General features: G+C 47.9%; 1 protein-coding gene across 9 annotated transcripts in view; it reads left to right on the forward strand.

The window, feature by feature from the left end:
- Positions 1-18,099, forward strand: part of IL15RA (interleukin 15 receptor subunit alpha) — a 539,514-nt gene that overhangs the window by 375,614 nt on the left and 145,801 nt on the right. The gene's annotated exons all lie outside the window — the stretch shown is intronic.

Raw genomic sequence — 18,099 nt, forward strand, 5'->3', positions numbered from 1 at the left:
CTCTAATTAATACGAATTTCTGTATGTGCGCTTTCATATCCCTCTGGGCAGCAGTCTAATATGCTTTGCCTTGAAGTGAAATATGAGCCCATGTAGTATGGTGACTTAAAAGTTGTGCCGACTGCTAAGACCAGTAGGGTCTTAGGGGACATTGGGGAGGAGGAAAAAACATCTGAATGTGAGGCCAAGTTGTGTTGAAAGGTGACGGGGACATGATTGTTGCGTTGTCTTTGAAATTATTTTATTTTTATGTCCATCTCCCTTGCTTTCCAAATCTGTACAGGAAATGTGTGCCAAAATGTAATAATCATGATGCTGTATAATCTGACTGTGTTCCTCCTTTTCTTTTCCAGCCTATCCCTACCCTCCTTTGTCATCTTTGCTTGCCACCTATCAGTTCCTTCTTTCCTATTAATCATTAAGGTCAGAAAACATGTAAGGCAGTCACAGTCTCTGTTACGTCCACACCAATATTTAGCTTGTCTTTTCAATATCCGATTTTCTGATGAATACTTCTAACTGCAGATTCCTCACCTTTGGTATACTCCCTGTTATGTGGTGTTCCTCAGGGCTCCTCCCTGAGCCCAACACTTTTTAATATTTAGGTTGCCCGGCTTGCTAAGGTGGTGAGATCCTTTGGCTTGGAGGTGTTGTCCTATGCAAACGACACCCGAATAATGGTGTCCATCACTTATAATATCAAAGACTCTGCCCATAACTTCAGGAATTGTATGCGGCAGTCTCCTCCTGGATGACGGCCAATTTCCTGAAACTGAATGGGGAGAAGACTGAGGTCTTGATCTTCGGCAGCAAACTGGACATTTGGTCCAGCGATTGGTGGGGTAGACACGCTTGGCGCCTGTCCCTGCCCGGTATCCCATGGGAAAAACTTAGAGATTATAGTGGATAATTCACTTTCCTTGAACAGGCAGGTCAGTAAGACAGTTTCCACCTGTTTTGGGATCATTAGGATCCTCCGAAAAATCTCCCACTTTTTTTCATTTGACTCACGCAAGCAGGCTGTTATTGCCTTGGTAATGTCCAGATTTGATTATTGTAATGCCCTGTATCTGGACATTAATAAAGGTCTGGTGCAACGTTTGCAGCTGGTGCAGAATGCTGCTGCCACACTGGTGAGGAGTCGCCTGAAATTTCACTCAGTTTTAGCCTCTCTTAGGCTGCTACACTGGCTTCTTCTGGACTGTAGGATCCTCTTCAAAACATTCTGCCTAACTCATAATGCCTTCTATGGCACAGGCCCTGGGGGTATTAAGGCAATACTCCATCGCTATGTTGCAACCAGACAGCTCCGGTCTGCAGATAAGAATCTGTTAACAGTACCTAGGTTTAACAAGGCTAGATGGGGAGGTAGAACCTTCTTGACGGTTGTTGCCAAATTGTGGAACTCCCTCCCGGAAGAGCTTTCGGGTCAGGTGTCACATTCGCTCTTCCGTAAAGACCTGGCTTTTTTCACAGATTTCAGTATAAGCATGCCATCTTGTCTGCCCATTAGTTCTGAAATAGCGCCTTGACGCCCTTGGGCTACTTTTAGCGCTCTATAAATTCAATATTCATTCATTCATTCCCTCAGGCACCTGACTTGATCTAGAAATGTTTCCAATTAGGTGGCATAGCACAGCTGTAAGCCCACCCCTGCACACCATCGCCAGTTTCCTGCTTGAGTCTTTCTGCGCCCTCGGACGTGGAACACAAAACAATTGGAAGTACCAGTGTGCGGATCTCTAATTTGGCACCCTTTTATATGATAAAAAGGGACCACTCCAGGGAGGTGTGAGACCAGTGAGTAATCTGTGGTTAGATAGAATATCGTCCAGAAAGAGCATTACCAATATTTCTGCCAGTGCAGAGCTGTACGTTGCCACCTAGTGGCATGCAGGAGCCAAGATATGAAAAATATCTGGTTTACTCTTGAGCGTAGGAGAATCAAAGGGAGGAATCTGCGGTCAGATAAGAGTATTACCAGAAAGAGCCTTGCCAAAGATAAGTAACTTGTTCTTCAGGCTCCTCTGGGTTCCAGAAATCTGGCTTGAGGCACTGCAGACATTTACTACAGAGAAAAGGCATACTCTGTTCTGAAAGCTCATGTTGATGTGAAAGGTATGGTGCCATGGCCAGCCAGGGTTTGAAAGACCATGATTGCTAATGAATGATTTATTGGTTCAAGATGCTTTTAGAGTATTCTGGAACCAAAAACAACATGGTCAGCGACTAGCTGCCGCCTCCCCCCCAATCCGGCACCCAACACCCAGGAACGTGGACACGAGACGTGTTTTACTTTTTGGAAGGCGGGCGCTAGTCGCCCGGCCGTATTTATTAAAGTATGAAATTAAAAAAGGTTTTAATTGCATAATCAACAATGAATACAAAAATCAGCAGGACATTCAGTTATACAATCGTTATCAACAAGTTTGAGAGCCTGACCTTAACAAAACTCTAATACAAGTTGTTCCTAGCTTAAACTAAACATCCTACCTTGATTTTTGTACATTTCTGGCCATATGGCAGGGTCACTACCGGTGTCAGGTCCTACAAGCTGCGCCTCCCCCCTAGAAGTGCGCATGCGCAGTGTTACCCCGGGAATTGCCCGGTCTACGCCCCAAACTCCATTTACCCACTAAAGGAGGGCCCTTACTCTGCGCCGGTGGCGTCATGAGTCCACGCGCGCGGGGTGGCTACCAGCCTAAGGAAAGCGTGAACTACTCCTACCCACGCTCCTTTGCATATTACCTTGCCCCTGGAGTACTGGGAGTGGCCCGCAGGCCCCTCCCCCCGGGCGGGAACCTCCATAGGATGATGCCCGCCCCCTCAGACCTCAAATATGTGCTCACCGATAATGACCTTACCGCATGCCCCATACCTAATAAATACGACGACCTATGGAAAAAATTCTAAAGGACAACTACACTGGCTAATAAATAACAGTATCCACGCATAGCTAAAGGGGAAAAAAGGCCTAACGACACATGGCATAAAATTACAATTCGGTTCACGCATGTTACTCAAAATCACAATATCAACGTATATCTACAAAGGGAAAAAAGGCCTAAAGACACATATCTTCAAATACAGTTCACTTCACACATCACTTTTCTACAAAGGGAAAAAAGTCCTGACAACAGATCACAAAATACAACAACAGCCTACTCTCTCCCGCGGTCCATACATTTGAAACTTACCATTAAACCGGACATAACGCTGCTTAAACTTTGTACCAAGGGATGGTGGGTGGGAAACAAAGAAGCCCCGAACGCGGGGCACAACGTTCAGCGAGGGAGCGTCCAGGGACAAGGGGGTCTCCTGGGCGCTCCCTACCTCTTATTCCCGAGGGGCCGGGTGGCCCCTCCTAACGCCCGCCCCCCCCGACCCGGAACCAGTCCATTGAATCCGGGTCAGGAGGGGCGCCGGCCAATCGGCGGTGGGCCGCGCCCCCAGGGCACGCCCCCACCGTCGAAGGACCCGAGGGGAGAGGAGGTGAGGCGGTCGCCGCGCCGCCATGCGTGCGGGGGGGCCGAGGGCCCCCCCTTTTCACATGGTCAGCGACTAGCTGCCGCCTCCCCCCCAATCCGGCACCCAACACCCAGGAACGTGGACACGAGACGTGTTTTACTTTTTGGAAGGCGGGCGCTAGTCGCCCGGCCGTATTTATTAAAGTATGAAATTAAAAAAGGTTTTAATTGCATAATCAACAATGAATACAAAAATCAGCAGGACATTCAGTTATACAATCGTTATCAACAAGTTTGAGAGCCTGACCTTAACAAAACTCTAATACAAGTTGTTCCTAGCTTAAACTAAACATCCTACCTTGATTTTTGTACATTTCTGGCCATATGGCAGGGTCACTACCGGTGTCAGGTCCTACAAGCTGCGCCTCCCCCCTAGAAGTGCGCATGCGCAGTGTTACCCCGGGAATTGCCCGGTCTACGCCCCAAACTCCATTTACCCACTAAAGGAGGGCCCTTACTCTGCGCCGGTGGCGTCATGAGTCCACGCGCGCGGGGTGGCTACCAGCCTAAGGAAAGCGTGAACTACTCCTACCCGCGCTCCTTTGCATATTACCTTGCCCCTGGAGTACTGGGAGTGGCCCGCAGGCCCCTCCCCCCGGGCGGGAACCTCCATAGGATGATGCCCGCCCCCTCAGACCTCAAATATGTGCTCACCGATAATGACCTTACCGCCACAGGCCAGTATTGTTAACCGACGATCTGGCCTCCCCCTCTAGCCCCTGCCTAAGGACACACCCCTCCTACCCCAGCCCTCTAGCCAAGCCCAGATATTGTCAGCCCATAGGACATTACCCTCTTCTGTCAGATGAACCCCGTCCTTCAAGTAATACTTTTGACCCCAGATGCACCCATGAGGTATTGACTGTAACACGGGGGTTCGAAACAACCTATCCAACCGTGTGTTGATCCTCTTTACCGAGTGATTCAACGCCCTGACCGAATGACCCCCCCGCCACTGAAGTCGAGGTATTAGTTGTGACCATACTAGTGTGCACCCGGGGCAGGTCCTAGCTATCCAACCCGCTGTTGAGATAATCTCCTCAATCAAGATGCGCCTGCCCAGTGTTGCCAAATCGTTCTCCCCAAGGTGAAGTACCACCACTGACGGTGGAGCCCGCTGGCGTGCTAACAGCCCTTGGAAGAATCCCCTAAACTCGTGAAGACACAACCCTCCTCTGCCAAAGAACGTGATATTCAACCCTAGTTGTGCCGCCCTTTCTTTCTTGTCACCTGACAGGAAGACACCTTCCGCTCGCTTCACATATGAATGACCGACAATCCAGACATTGTTCTTTGTTGTTTCCTGTTCGCCGCTCCGTGCCGATGAATATTGGCGGTGCCCGACGACAAATTCCTCCCCTGCGTAACAGGTCTGAGAAACTGTAAGAGAGCGGAAAGAGACCAAGCGTGAGTGACAGGAAATCATAGCATGTCAATCCGAACATAACGTTTATAGCAGTCTGACGACCACCTCCCAATTGTCTTCACTCTTTCCACTGGGAGGCCCCCCGCCACCGCCTCAGTTGCTGCCCCAATCCTGAAGGAATGAGATCCAAAATCTCTAGGATCAAGACCCGCTTTTGTAACCCCTATTTCGAACACTCTCCTGAATTGATACCTGGTCAAGGGGCTCCCGTCGGCGTGACAGAGCAACGCCCTGCCTGCTGAACCGACCAATAGTCCCATGAGTGATTCTACGTGCCTCACCGGGCAGCACGGGTTGGCGGGGGCCCGTTGCAGAACTATGGTGTGACCCCTACCTTCCTGATCGGTCTTTGATTTCTGGATAGTCACCCACATGGTGTCACCCCTTATCGTCACCCCAGCCTTCTGCAAGCCACCTAGTATGTCAGACTTGGATCCTGCCACCAGTTCACTAATTCTCAGTGCCCCATAAAATGCCAGGGAGAATGCCGCCCTAAAAAGAAGCACTTCCCACTCCGATTTACAAACAATCTCCAGCATGCCCAGTAAGGCTGTTAGCCGGGCCAACCCCATGGGCTTCCTCTTATCCTTCTGGTGTCCCTGAATACGGCGCCATCCCCTTAAAGCCTTGCGTATCATAAAGGTATTAGTGGGATCCCGGAAGCCCCTAGCTTGAGCGAAGAATGACACTGCTGCCCTATGTCTGGTTGCCGCTGCCACTGAGCGCCCCTCTTTGTGCATCCATTCTAAATAAGCTGCAAACCCATCCTCTTTCGCCCAAAGCACTTCCCACTGTGGCCCCAAGAAAGAACAATAAGACAGAAACGCCCCTTCGTAAGCCGTCTTGGTCCTGGGGGCTAGGCTAGCGACCACGAGGTCTTGTAATCTGGGGCACCAATCTGCCAAAGTACTGCTGGGAAGTGTGCTGGCGAGGGGTCTGCTGTGGGGAGATGTTCCCTGAAAACCTGCATTTTGAAGCGAGAAAGGGAGTCAGCAGCATTGTTTAAAACACCAGGGACATGTTTGGCTCTAAAATTAGCATTCAGTTTAAGGCACCGCAGAACAATTTCCTTGATCAGACGAAGTATGAAAGGACACCGCGCCCCCTGCTGATTGATACATTCCACCACTGTCATGTTATCTGACCAAAACACCACTGATTGGTTACATAGGTGTTCGGGCCAAACCATCAGTGCCACCCATATTGGAAAAAGCTCCAGGAAGCCAATGTTGCTGAGCAAACCCCATGTGTTCCATTCTTCTGGCCATCGTTGAGCGACCCACCTATTCCCTAGGATGGCACCAAAGCCCACACTACCGGCCGCATCAGTCCATAGTCCCAACTCCGCTGATGTCGTGAGCGGCTCGGGCCAGACCACCCTACCGTTAAAATCCTCCAGGAATGCCATCCAAATAAGCATATCCTGGCGAATTTCAGACGATAGGCGCGTGCGGTGGTGCTTTTCCCTCAGCCCCTTCATCGCGTGCGCGATGGAGCGAGAGAAGGGGCGAGCCATTGGGATGATTCTTAGTGCGAAATTCAGTTGCCCTACCACCTCCTGTAATTGCTGCAAAGTGACCTTCTCCTTCCGGAGGCATAACTGTAGTGATGTCTTGAATTTGCACACCTTGTCCTTAGGTAGTCTAAAACATCTCTCCATTGAGTCAATCTCGATGCCCAGAAATTCCAAGCAGGTGGTCGGGCCCACCGTCTTCCCAGGCGCAAGCGGGACCCCAAAAGCCCGCATGAGCACGCAAAATTCCTGCAATGCCAGTGCGCACTCCTGAGAACCCGCTGTACCGAGGAAGAGGAAATCATCTAAGTAATGCATGACCCTTTGATGGCCCGTCACTTGTCTCATGGCCCATTCAAGAAATGAACTAAACATCTCAAAGTAGGCGCAAGAAATAGAACAACCCATAGGCATGCATTTGTCCATGTAGAACCTATCCCTAAAGGTGAAACCTAAAAGATGCTGGTCCGCCGGGTGGACTGGGAGGAGGCGGAAGGCGGACTCTATGTCTGATTTCGCCATCAGCGCCCCGGGTCCAGTGGCCTGCAATAAGGTAACAGCCTGATCAAAAGAGGCGTACTTAACACTACAGATACCTTCGTCAATGGCATCATTCAGTGAGGCCCCCTTTGGCGCTGACAGGTTATGAATCAATCTGAATTGCCCCTTCTCTTTCTTGGGGACAACTCCCAGTGGGGAACACACAAAATTGGGTACTGGCACTGCAGAAAAAGGGCCAGATATCCTGCCTAAGGAAAGCTCCTTGTCAATTTTGGCGGCCACAACAGCCGGATTGTGTGTGACTGATAATTGATTTCTACAGTGCGCACTGCCTGTGTATCCCCCGGCCGGGATCCTAAAACCTTTAGAAAAACCTTCCTGGAGTAGGGTGGCCGCTTTGTGGTCCGGGTATCTGTTCAACAATGGAATCATTGCCACCACATCCACTGGAGTGGGGGGGCGTGACCTGTCTGACTTATAGTGGCTTTCCCCTACCCCTCTGTCCTGTGTTACCTTGCTTGGACCTACAGGTAGTTTCTGGATGAGAGGGGTGCCCACAGGAGGCACATGCATGCCTAAACTTACACGCGGCCCTTGTGCAGGTACGCCTATTAAAATCCCAGCACACCCCTTTCTTCTCTGGCCCACCTGCCCTAAATTTCCCAGGTACTTCACTCGTTTGGGGGGGCCGAAAGGGCTGCTGCGGTCTAGTGAACACCTTGGCCGCACCGAACTGGGGGGGAGGTGCAGTGTCAGAGAACTGTTTGTGCCAAGCCAAGGAATCTACCGAGTCCCATGGCAACGATCTATTGAATTCCAATGCCTTCCTAAAATTGACATCATAACCCTTCCATGCATCCCCAGAATACTGTTGACTCCACCCCACAATCCTGCTCGAGTAGCAAGCCAATGCAGCCTGTAGATCTGGAGGACGCTCAGCCTTAATTGCAGTGAAAACAGCCCATGCTTGCATCCAATTATTGAGATTTTCCTCAACCCTGAATCTAGTACACTGCGCCCTCCATTCACTTGGGAGCATCCACTCTTTTAGTGCTTTTGCCTGCTCCATTTCCCTATTATCCAACAATAACGAATAAATGTACACGTATTTATCAGCCCAAATCATTTCTTTCACAGCTAATGACACATGCTGAGCTAGATTTTCGCTCCTGGAAGGTATCACACCGTCCCCCAAGAGCGGCAATGCCACTTCCTTACCAGGTGTGGGCACCGAGGGCGGCTGCCCATTAACTCCGTCCAGCTGGGGAACACTTGCACCTGCAAGGGGAGAAGACATTGGCAATACAACACTGTCGGTGACCGGTGACGATCTTATTTTTTCTACAAACCTTGCCGCCTCTGCTGCATGGTCTGCAGAATTCGGGAAGGCTCCCCCTTTTTGGAGCCATGGCATCATGGCCGTTAACTGAGATACCAATTCGGGTGGCATCGAATCTACATTACCCCCCGGGACAACAGGTACCACTGGGGTCAAGCCCGGTGGTCCTGGCACAGGTGGCAAGGCGGGCGCCGGGTGCGGCCAGCCTGTCCCCGGGATTGTGGGCACCGGTGCGGGAGCAGACCCAGCGTCTACTGGTTGACCTGCCGGCACCGGCACCACAGGGGCAATGGGTGTAGGCACATGCGGGGTGGGGACCACCGCGGGCGGTGCGGCTGGTAACGGGTCCACTGGGCCTGGGGTGGGGTCCGCCTCCTTGGGTCTTTTGGACCTAGGTTTCCCTTGCGGGGTGACAAATTCCCCTCTTGGCACTGGTGCCACCCTCTTGCGGATCGGTCTCCCGGACGGGCCCGGTGCCTCGCCCTCTCTGTCCTCCAACCGAGCTTCCCGCTCCTTAATTTGTCCTAGCTGTTGCTTAATGTCGCTCATCTCCCGCATCATAGCCCGCATCATAGCCTCCATGTTGGACCCCCTTTTTCCACCCCTTGGACCTGGCATGACGCTTACCCCAAAAACACCCGCTGCCTACTTAGTTCCCAACAGGTCAACTGTGTGTACCTTTCAGATGGAGGGTCACCAGGGGGCTTTCAGCACCATGCAACGGCGACCGCAACACTAGCGGCTTGTCCGCTTATGTAAGGGGTGAGTAAACCCAATGTAGACCCACCCGGCGGCCACCAGGAGCGATGAAATGCTAGCCCCCGTACCCCTCTTACCGACCAGTCCTGCGTCCTCGCCGGCGGTAATGATCAGCGGTCCCCGTCCACACCACGTTGCGTGCTGGCTGGCCTTAGGTCCTGTCCGCTAGAGAATCGCACCCCGAAATCTCGTTAAATTGCCTGGAATTGAGACATGTATTAGCACAGTGTAATTACACAAGGGCAGATTTAGGGAAATCCAGTGTGAATACAAGGAAACGATTGAACCCGCCTGTTCACCTCCCTGTTGCTGTGCACTACAATAGTAATGTCAGCACCATCAACCCCAATTACCACAATATCCCCCCTAAAAACGACCTATTAACGTCGTTAAATGTCAGTATAAAGACCCGTATCACCAGCCTGTAACCAAAGGTGGGATGATTGTAGGGACAACAGACCCCTCGTTGTTCGACAAACACTGGAGGCTCGTAATTACAAAGCAGTATCAATCCTACCAATCAAGCAGTACTCTAGGATCTATATCCTCAATTCACTTTGTGTAGGGATATGCACAAATAATCACTCAATAATTGAAACAATACATTCGTGAAAAACGTTCCTGATAGATCACCTCGTTTATAGAAAATTGCACACTTTGTGTTACATCCAGCACAATCAATTATAAAACAGGCCTGCAATGTCGCATGAAAAAACAAAACACATAAATGCCACTTCGTTTTGTACTGTGCACAGGGTCTCCCCTCCAGGCCCTGCCCTGGTCGACCCTGCTTTGCTCTCTCCGTGTAAAGCTGCACTACATTCAGCCCTATCGTCTATGCGAGATCGTGGCGCAAACAAAGAGTTAATTAGGCACTTCACAACGCGATCGACAAACCTCCCCGCTCTACCCTGGTTTGGCGGGAAATACTCCTTTGTGCCCCAGTTAACAGGACGGTTGTACCGCCGGTATCGGGTCTGCCTTTTTACCTTCACTCGGCTCCTAAATGTACCGGCCGGCTGACACACAGATCCCGCCCTCGCAAAATACCTCCGTCTCCACTGATTACAGCCTCGAGCGACCTGTGACACGCTCCCCCTCCGCGCCGCACACCGGTGACCTGGATTCCAGCGCGGGTCTCCTCTCGCGACGCCACCAAGCCTACGAATTCTGCTCGGCAACCCCGGAACCAGCTCCCAAGTTTCTTAAACCTGCAACGCAAAAGGAGAAATTAATAAAACAAAGAAGCCCCGAACGCGGGGCACAACGTTCAGCGAGGGAGCGTCCAGGGACAAGGGGGTCTCCTGGGCGCTCCCTACCTCTTATTCCCGAGGGGCCGGGTGGCCCCTCCTAACGCCCGCCCCCCCCGACCCGGAACCAGTCCATTGAATCCGGGTCAGGAGGGGCGCCGGCCAATCGGCGGTGGGCCGCGCCCCCAGGGCACGCCCCCACCGTCGAAGGACCCGAGGGGAGAGGAGGTGAGGCGGTCGCCGCGCCGCCATGCGTGCGGGGGGGCCGAGGGCCCCCCCTTTTCATATCCTAAAGAAAAAAAGTAACAACAGACCTTTAGGCTTGGTGCGGTCAAAAATGCCTTTGGTAATAATATCCACCTGACTCAGTCTACTCAAATATCCTGCTATCAGAGATTACAGGCAGATAGTGAAAATAAAAGTTGGTGAGAAAAAGACAATATAGGAGAAAAGAAAAAATTAGGAAGGAAAGAGAAGTGAGAAGAAGAGTAGAGGAAAAAACGAGTGAAGAGGAAAAGAGAGCACGAAAAGAGGGACAGATGGGAAGTGGGGATATGTGAAAAGTCCTACAAAAATCTAGGGATCCATATCATTACAGGACATATTACACACAAATAGATTGTTGAAGGTTAGAATTGGCGAGATACCATAGATGTTGGGGTGTGGAAGAAACACCTTTTCAAGATAACTAAGTAGTGTTCGAAATTCGGAAAAACTGCCAAGAATTTCTAATGAGTCTTGAGAACATAATAGGAGCAGAACCTTTACACGTGATGACTTTACAGCACGTGGTAGGTAGACAAAATCCTGGTAATAAACAAAGAGAATCGAATCAGATTATTTAGGAATCCACTCAGATTCGTATTCCTTAAATCCGTACTGAGCCATTACTTTGCCTCTATTGATTAAGCCGTTGTCAAAGAAGATCTAAATCAATGAACTTCCATGTTGGAACGTACTTAATTTAAAGGGCAGTGGAGAGAAAAGTCTGACCGGAATGCAGAAATCCTTATCCTTTTTGGTTAGTGCTTCAATTGAATATCGTCTGCTTTATCTAGCCAGGGGGCATCTGTGGCCCATAATTCAGTTGACCTTAATTGGAAACTTTCAGTGCTTTCAGGAGCGATATACCCTTTATCGCTGTACTCATCATCTGGTTTTCAAATCCCATAAAGCTCAAGGTGACGCTAAGGTGTGAAGAAAATTCTAGCCCTCACCCAGGCACCAGATTATCACTATTTCAGATATTGTAACTAATACTTCATTTTATTTTAAGATCATCATTGTGTTAATTTTAGTGCTCACGTTTTCGCCCGTCTACTTCATGTTACTTTATTTTTTTGAGCATTCGTGATAATCGATGAGTGAATAGAAAGAGGATTAAATTGACTCTGAGGGCTCCCAGTGATGTGAAGTTTTTATCCAGCAATGTATTTCGAATTCACATTGTCACTCCTCTTCAGAAGTACAAATCAACTGCAATTTTCTTATTGCGTAGTTCTAGGTTTAAATATCTATTATAATAGATCAGATGTTTGATCAAATATTTGTGTAACTGTATTTCCAACTTCTCTTCAAAAATGTCTCTTTCTGCGTTGGTTTTGAAGTAAACACAAAAGGCGGCTCTCTGGTTATGAAACCCTCTCAAACTGTGTCTCGCCAACCCATCCCTTCCTGTGAATCAGAGGTCCTCTGCTCTTTCTCCAGTCTTAATTGGACTAAATGTTCAAATGACCATCCATAGAGCACATGTGTAATCTTGCCTTTAACTCAACCCAGAGGAAGAATCATGTCTAATGTCTCAATCCGGATTAGTCCCATTCTCAACAATTTACACTCTCTCATTCCTTTATGTAATGCGGTTGTTATCGCTAATATTTAGAAATGTATCTGTAAAGAGTATGTCTTAATTCTGTATATATCTGTGAGGGCTAGATGCCCAGGGTCAACAGTTAGTGATCCTCTGACAATGCCAATGCAAGTCGAAAAGAACGAGGGACAATTTGTTGGTCCTCTATGTACCCGCACGCCAGCTACGCTACGCTGAGCAATTTCTGGCTAAGGTCCCCTGGGTGACACGCCTTAGAGTGGGGGGCCGGTCCTTTCGCTGTCTTGCTGCAAAATTGTGGAACTCTCTCCCTGTCCAGATTCGCCGCTTAGACTGCCTGTTACCCTTACCCTTCCGTAGGGCCATCAAAACTCTCCTGTTTCCTACGGTCTAGCCCCTTGCTCTCTACTGACACTGCTACTAGCACCGGGACGCCCCTTCGCTGGGGCAGCTGCGCGCTATACAAGTTTACCTTACCTTACCTTACCTTACCTTACAGCTGAAATGAGGAAAACCGCCTCCAGTGCCAAGATGGGGAACCAACTCATTGGCTAGAATTTATCTTCTTGAAAGCTACTACTCTAATAACTTCTGGTTTCAAATGCAAGCTTCAATGGAATAGATTACTGCTTGGAAAGGATGTTTAATGTAATAAATACAATATTTGAAACCAGGCCCGCATTGAAGAAAAAATGTGAAAAGCTTCAACTGCCTGCCTCTTCACATTATCTCATTCACCTAAATTTGAGCAGGAGATGGCGAAATGCATTCTCCATACAATTCCACACCCTTTCATGGATACAAATTGAGGTTCTACATCCTTGGTGAACGTCACATATATTCCTTTCTACCTTGTCATTGATCAGTGGGAAATCTCGCAGCTGGTTCTTCAGATTCTTGGATAGATAGAGCGGTTGTGCCATCTTGTGGAGATAGGGTCTGACTGAGGTTACATATTACGCTGTGCAATTACCTAAAAAGGCAGCCTGCATTCCTCTTGATATGAAATTTGCTATACCCTGAAAAGGCAGCCTTCATTCCTCTCAATATGAGATTTGCTATACTTTCCGGTAGGTGTCATCTTCTAGTCACTCCATAATTTCATCACAGTAACCAACTGTAACCATTTAGGAATGTGTACAACTCAAATTGACCACGTTTTCAGATACCGTTGTTGACAAACTCCACAAACCAACCCAGCTGGAGGCTGTGTCCAGGGTTCCCTTGGGCCCGGAGTGCCAGTCTCCTGAGGTTAGGGTGCATAATAGTGCTTCAATTTAACACTATGTTTGAGTCTGACACTAAATCTTTTTCACTTATTTATTATCCTGCGCAAAACCTGTTTTACACTGGATAATCACTTGAAAGTCACGCAAAGCAGCGCATAGCACTGCATTTATCACTTAGCACCAAGGGGGCGTACCATGAGTGGTGCATGGGCATTTCCATGCAACCACCTCGTGCTTCTCTCTACTTAAAAAAGTAGACAAGGTTTAGCGTCACAAAATAGCACCCATTTGAAGGAGAAATGCTTTTTTTCTCCTTTATTTTCCGACTTTGCATGTGTGCTGTACTGTATACCACAATCTTAAAGTAGGAAAATGTTAAAGTTAATCTAAGCTTAGTATTTTTGTACTCGAAGGTTATCCTTTCAGTACCAAATCTATGCTCAGGGCCACTGGAATATTGCGGCAAGGGAGGGCCCAATTATGCTGCAGGGTCGAGTAAATTATGTGGCAAGAAAAGGCAAATTATGCGGCACATTTTTTGATAGCATTACTTCATTAGTTTGACAATTTTAAATTTGTCAACACTGTCTGTGCATTAGTTGCACTTCTCCAGTACCTGTTTAACACACAAATTTAGGAATAAGCAACAGAAAGGTGACCAGTACAACTTTGCAAAGGGCCACTCCACTTTGCGGCAAAACATGTTGCTGCGTTTTAGTAACTTTTGACCTGTTTGAGCTAGAAACAATTTTTTTGGTTAAATCTGAAGATTATGCAGCAGATGATGCATTATGTGTCAAATGCGGCAAATCTATAATTATGCAGAAATCACTGCAGCTGAACAATTGCAAAATTCCGGTGGCCCTGCCTATGTTAGATCCTTGGAGACACACTTGCACTATGGTGCAAAGATGTGTTCATGACACACTGTTACACATTTCTACACTGGTGTTAGGGAGAGGGTAGGAGAGTGTCAGGTCCTCCCTAGACGGTAAACGAGCATCTTGGGTCCGGTTCCGGAGTATCACATCCTCATCAGCCAGGCTAGCTTAAATCCAGAGGCGCCGCAACCCATGTCTTGGCATCCCCATCCCACTTAGGGGGAAATATGCTGCGCAAACAAATGGATGGAAGGCTGAACAAATCAAACATTCACTGCCAGTCATAGGATCTGGATTAAATCCATCGTTCTTTTGCTCACCATGCCACCCCAGCCATATGCAAATCAGTCTTGACCCTGCTCCTCTTGAAAAATTGCATCCCAATGCCTTCACAGGAATATTAATCTGAACCGCAGGCATTCTCCATGTGTTCCAATAATAGGGTAGTTTGACTTCTACTGACGCGTTTTGGCATTTGGCTAAAATATGCAGTGATCTGAAGCTTAAAGGTTTGATTCCTAGCAAGGCAAACTTATCTTTCCGAGGTTGGTTAATTGAGTACCAGAAATTAGGAAAATTGAACATCTTCTAATTACAGTATTCAGAACCGTCAGAAGTGCGGCAGGAAGCACTACATGAAAAATAAGTGCTTATTATTAATAGTAACTAGTAGTCTTATTATCATTACATTCCTGGTAACACCAGGTTGCTGACTGGTTGCCCACCTTTTATGAAGAATTGCTTTATTGCAGGGTCAGACAAATAATTATGATCAGTATGTGACTAAGATCACGGATAAATATGAGAGTCCAAAGTCTGAATGTTTTACGCGTGGAAGCAGGCAGTCACAAATCTTAATATGCATATCTTTTATGTATACAAAAATTCCATTAAGTTGTCTTCTCATAATAGTGTGGTACAAAATGTTATATCTAACAAATAATGTGAGTGGCGCACACCTTGTGTAAGTCCTTGCTCTTACACAGTTTTATGAAGTTCAGTAGCTTATTGCGACCTATGGGTCTCAATGACAAGTTGCTTTTTATAAGATTGAGAGAGTCCAGCGCCACAATCAGCCTAAACATAGGAGCAGAGTGATTCATACACTTCACACACATACCTGAATGCACTTCAATTACATGTGTTTATTTTTTAGGTCTAACCTCATGTTATCAGTGTTGATATTTCATATATATACAACATAGTGCTGAATTGCATGTACTAATTGTTCACTGACACTTTTTTTCAACGTTCATAATGCTGTTTTTTGAGATGGCATATTGGCATATGTCTCATATACATTGCTTGTGATCACAAGAGTCAGTTTGTGTGAATCCGTAGTAATACCATAAATGAAAGTTGCGACTGACTTACACTGTTAGAAGTGTTGTTGTTGGCTTTCAAAAAGAGGAGGTTCACGGTGATACAATAAAACCATTGCAAGATGGCCGCTGTACGGATTGAAACTAGTCCGGTCATAGGTTGTTTGCAGTTTGCCTCGACACGTGGAAAATACCATCGGTAGAAGGTATTTAGTTTCAAATAGATCAGGAACATAGTTGCAGTCGGGTGACTTTGAACTGTGAAGAGATGTTGCACACAGCGGATTCAGGTATACGTTGGCAGTGGGGATCTAGTTTTTTGATCATGCAAATTTACTGGGTATAGGTCGTTAACGATTTGTTAGTTTTTTAAATATATGTACTTGGACGTAGTCAGGTTAGAAAGACGTGATCAGTGAGGGCTTAGCACTGTTGGGGGAGGAGATGGAGGGGGTTGGGAGGGGAGATAGGGAGCGCTGGACTGGGGAGGGAGGGAGGGCACCTGCGATAGGGGGGGGGCGGGGGTTAGCTTTTTCTCCTTTTACTTTCCTTGTTCTTACATTTCTCATACCATGTACGAGCACTTGCCCAATGTCATCTTGTTTGCTGAACCCATAGCTCTAGCCGAGGTTGCTCGCTTGCACTTTATTGATGTAGAGGGTTGACAGTTGCACTACACATGGAGATGAATGTATGTTTCTCTTTTACAAATCAATAAAGATGTTTAAACCATAAAGAGAAAAACGTATCCCCCTCTGGAGACCCCAGGGTCGGTTTGGACCACACTGTCGCTTGATTTAGTCCAATTATTTTCCCTCCCCCTAGTTTCCCTGACTGCTTGAGCCCAGAGTTCTGGTGCGTAGTCTTTAGAAATAACAAACGTCCCACCCGGCAGGCCAGTACCATTCCCTATGGTTTTATCTGCTTCAGTATTGGCCTTCGAAGTAACTACCATTGCTGCCAAATCAAAGGGTAAACAAGCATGTCCCAAAGCACTGCTCCCCTTACCCTGCATCACACTCAGAGACTCTTGCTGCTTCAGTCCCGGCCATACAACCAATACGTCGGCAGGCTCTTCCAGCTCCTCCTCCTCCTCCTCCTGCTGCTCCAGCTCCAACCCGGTCTTCTGCTCTGCCACCGCAGCCTCAGCAGGTGGAGCCAAACAGGGCTCAGCTGTATCTCTCAAACCGGACTCCTCTGGGTGAAGAGCGTGCGGCGTGTTGTTTGTAGAAACCGCAACAGCCTCCGTTAATGTTGGTTGCCGCAGAGTTCTCCGCACCAGTTGTATATCGCCCGCTCCGTCCATCAGTGCCGCCACCATCCTGTGGCTTTCCGCTGGTCTCCTCGATCTTCTTCAAGGGCGCCCCACGTCGATTTTGACCCAAGCCCCGCACAGCTGTGCTGGGCTTCTTCTGAGGGTCTTTCGGCCCTTCGTAGATTTCAGCACTTTTGGCCCCATCAGCTCACCGCAAGTTGAACCCCCTGTCAATGGTGCAGTAGCAGTGGTGGCTCCTGTCCCCCGCAGCAGTACCTCCGTTAACTTCAAAAGCTCCCTCGATCTCCGGTGGGAGCCGCGTCTCAGCACCCACCCTATCAGCTGGTTCAGCAGATATGAGCGCAGCGGCATACTCTCACCTAATCTCAAATCCATTAACCGCTCGGGGGATAGAGTCTCAGCAGTGGCTCTCACGGAGGTCAGTCAATGGACATCTTGCCTCTAATTTTCAATATTATATGGTATTTCTATAGTGTAAACCTAGCCAAAATGCAGCGGAGCGCTGTATATGGTCAAAGACACGCATGGATGCATACTTTTATGTTTAAGAACACCTCTATTTACGCTGGCCAATAATTCATAAAATGCAGGAGTAACTCCCGTTCCAGGATGGGAAGTGGAATGGATATGATATGAAATAAATTTGTACAGCGCAAACAATTGTCAAAGGGCGTCAAAGCACTGATTGCCAATCCCAACAGTATATCTGCCCATCTCCCAATCAAATGGGGAGAGTAGTCAGTCACATAGAAAACAGCCAGCTTTTCAAGGCCTTCCTGAATGGCATGTAAAGCTTTGGTCCAGTCAGGTGAAGAAGGGGGGTATTCCATAACTGTGGCTTGCAGATCGAAGGAGTCTACTTGGTGAATATAGCTGAAACATGGATTTGATTTCTTCCGGACTTGCACTATAAAGTGCTTTGTGAACAATACATATAGCCTTGAAGGTGACCTGCTTCTGTACAGGGAGCCAATGAAGATCGTGCAGTCCTTTTGAGACTGGCAAGTATTTTGGAATACCTATTTGTTAGCCTTGCTGCTGCATTTTGCGCCAGTTGTAATTTAGCAAGAGTTGTCTTGTTGATGTCCAGGTAGAGTGTGTTGCATTAATCATTCTTATATGTAATTAATGCCATGTTTCCATACATGAGAAGGGATCACTCCCACATTTGGTGAGTGTGTATGTATACAAAGGAATTTCTTCACTAGAGAAACATTTTCCCCACAGAGAAATTAAATAAGTGAACAT

This window comes from Lissotriton helveticus, chromosome 1_1 (assembly GCF_964261635.1).
Source record: "Lissotriton helveticus chromosome 1_1, aLisHel1.1, whole genome shotgun sequence".
In the NCBI taxonomy this organism is placed as follows: domain Eukaryota; kingdom Metazoa; phylum Chordata; class Amphibia; order Caudata; family Salamandridae; genus Lissotriton; species Lissotriton helveticus.